Source organism: Phyllobates terribilis, unplaced genomic scaffold, assembly GCF_046119375.1.
Source record: "Phyllobates terribilis strain yellow unplaced genomic scaffold, ASM4611937v1 Scaffold_10__3_contigs__length_209671492, whole genome shotgun sequence".
Lineage (NCBI taxonomy): Eukaryota > Metazoa > Chordata > Amphibia > Anura > Dendrobatidae > Phyllobates > Phyllobates terribilis.
This window is the reverse complement of record NW_027362770.1, coordinates 160,411,220-160,414,649: the sequence shown is the minus strand read 5'-3', so window position 1 is coordinate 160,414,649 and position 3,430 is coordinate 160,411,220.

The following is a 3,430-nucleotide window of genomic DNA, read 5'->3' as shown; positions in this document are numbered from 1 at the left end:
CGACGGTATCTTTGTGGCGATATTGCTGCAACATTTCTTTAGAACAGAGGAAATAACACACAGTGCTGAGAAAATGAAGGAAACACTTGAGAATCGCAGTATAAGTATCAAGTCATCGGAACTTCAGGCATGATCAATCTGTCCATAAGCAATTGTGAATAGTGTTGAGCGAGCATGCTCGACAAGCTACTCGGGATGTTCGGCGAGCACCGAGCATTTCCGGGTTACTCGGGCGGGAGCTCGGGTCTCCGCCCTGCATGTTTGGCGCTCTTTACAGAGCCAATGAACATGCAGGGATTGCCAGCCAGTCACTGTAATGCTGCAGCCATGTTGTTTTTGGGCATTACAGTGATTGGTTGGCCACACAGCGTCACCTCGAGTATTTAAAACCGGGCGCCGCCATCTTGGACACAGACGGCTGGGATCAGACAGTGTAGGGACAGCGCTGCTGAGCTAGGGAGAGATTTATACTGCGAAATAGTTAGTGTAGGGTCTGTAAAGGCTGCCAGATCAAACAGACAGTCCTTCTCAGGACTAATATCCATCCCAGATATCAGGCAGGCAGACAGGCTGTATAGGAGATGCAGTGGTTATACCAGCAAACGCTGCATTACAGTCCTGTGTGCTCCGGTTGCTGAAATTGCTGGACTTAGCTCCAGGTGTCGGGGGCCAGGAAAAATCCTTTTTTTTAATCTAAATCCTCTTTTTTTTCTCCTCCTTCACACTGTACAAATACCCGTCTTATTAACCTTTTGGTGCCCCCCCCCAAAAAAAGTGTGTCTCTGATTATTCCGACACAAATATATCTGTTGAAAATAGTCTGGTGTAGGCCACAGAAACAGAAGTGTGGTTTTGCAGTTCCACGGTTCAAACCTCTGTTTTATCCACTTTTGGGCCGTTTGTATCTAAAAAAAACAGTTTGAGTGTGTCGCTCACTGTTCAGCCGCAAATATATATATTTAAAAAAGTCTGGTATACACCAGTAAATTATAACTGTGGTTTTGCTGTTCCACGGTAAAAAATCTCTATTATCCTGCTTTTGGCATTTTTTGCCATAAAAAAAAAATTAATAGTGTCTCCCTGATTTTTCAGACACAAATATATCTGTTGAAAATAGTCTTGGGTAGACCAGAGAAACAGAAGTGTGGTTTTGCAGTTCCACGGTTCAAACCTCTGTATTATCCACTTTTGGGCCGTTTGTATCTAAAAAAAAACTGTTTGTGTGTGTCGCTCACTGTTCAGCCGCAAATATATATATTTAAAAAACTCTGGTATACACCAGTAAATTATAACTTTGGTTTTGCTGTTCCACGGTAAAAAATCTCTATTATCCTGCTTTTGGCATATTTTGCCGTAAAGAAAAACAGTAGTGTCTCCTGATTTTTCTGACACAAATATATCTTTTGAAAATAGTCTGGTGTAGGCCCGAGAAATACAAGTGTGGTTTTGCAGTTCCACGGGTCAAATCTCTGTATTATCCTGTTTTTTTGCATTTTTTGCTGTAAAGAAAAACAGTAGTGTCTCCTGATTGTTCAGACACAAATATATCTGTTGAAAATAGTCTGGTGTAGGCCTGAGAAGCACAAGTGTGGTTTTGCAGTTCCACGGGTCAAATCTCTGTATTATCTTGCTTTTTTGCATTTTTTGCCGTAAAGAAAACCAGTAGTGTCTCCTGATTTTCAGACACAAATATATCTTTTGAAAATAGTCTGGTGTAGGCCCGAGAAATACAAGTGTGGTTTTGCAGTTCCACGGGTCAAATCTCTGTATTATCGTGCTTTTTTGCATTTTTTGCTGTAAAGAAAAACAGTAGTGTCTCCTGATTGTTCCGACACAAATATATCTGTTGAAAATAGTCTGGTGTAGGCACGAGAAATACAAGTGTGGTTTTGCAGTTCCACAGGTCAAATCTCTGTATTATCCTGCTTTTTTGCATTTTTTGCTGTAAAGAAAAACAGTAGTGTCTCCTGATTGTTCCGACACAAATATATCTGTTGAAAATAGTCTGGTGTAGGCCCGAGAAATACAAGTGTGGTTTTGCAGTTCCACGGGTCAAATCTCTGTATTATCCTGCTTTTTTGCATTTTTTGCTGTAAAGAAAAACAGTAGTGTCTCCTGATTGTTCCGACACAAATATATCTGTTGAAAATAGTCTGGTGTAGGCCCGAGAAACACAAGTGTGGTTTTGCAGTTCCACGGGTCAAATCTCTGTATTATCCTGCTTTTTTGCATTTTTTGCCGTAAAGAAAACCAGTAGTGTCTCCTGATTGTTCAGACACAAATATATCTGTTGAAATTAGTCTGGTGTAGGCCCGAGAAATATAAGTGTGGTTTTGCAGTTCCACGGGTCAAATCTCTGTATTATCCTGCTTTTTTGCATTTTTTGCCGTAAAGAAAAACAATAGTGTCTCCTGATTGATTAGACATGAATATATCTGTTGAAAATAGTCTGGTGTAGGCCCGAGAAATACAAGTGTGGTTTTGCAGTTCCACGGGTCAAATCTCTGTATTATCCTGCTTTTTTGCCTTAAAGAAAACCAGTAGTGTCTCCTGATTGTTCAGACACAAATATATCTGTTGAAAATAGTCTGGTGTAGGCCCGAGAAACACAAGTGTGGTTTTGCAGTTCCACGGTTCAAATCTCAGTATTATCCTGCTTTTTTTTTGCATTTTTTGCCGTAAAGAAAACCAGTAGTGTCTTCTGATTGTTCAGACACAAATATATCTGTTGAAAATAGTCTGATGTAGGCCCGAGAAATACAAGTGTGGTTTTGCAGATCCACGGGTCAAATCTCTGTATTATCCTGCTTTTTTGCATTTTTTGCTGTAAAGAAAAACAGTAGTGTCTCCTGATTGTTCCGACACAAATATATCTGTTGAAAATAGTTTGGTGTAGGCCCGAGAAATACAAGTGTGGTTTTGCACTTCCACGGGTCAAATCTCTGTATTATCCTGCTTTTTTTGCAATTTTTGCTATAAAGAAAAGCAGTAGTGTCTCTTGATTATTCCGACACAAACATATCTGTTGAAAATAGTCTGGTGTAGGCCCGAGAAATACAAGTGTGGTTTTGCAGTTCCACGGGTCAAATCTCTGTATTATCCTGCTTTTTTGCATTTTTTGCCGTAAAGAAAACCAGTAGTGTCTCCTGATTGTTCAGACACAAATATATCTGTTGAAAATAGTCTGCTGTAGGCCCAAGAAATACAAGTGTGGTTTTGCAGTTCCACGGGTCAAATCTCTGTATTATCCTGCTTTTTTTGCATTTTTTGCTGTAAAGAAAAACAGTAGTGTCTCCTGATTGATCAGACACAAATATATCTGTTGAAAATAGTCTGGTGTAGCCCGAGAAATACAAGTGTGGTTTTGCAGTTCAACGGGTCAAATCTCTGTATTATCCTGCTTTTTTGCATTTTTTGCCGTAAAGAAAAC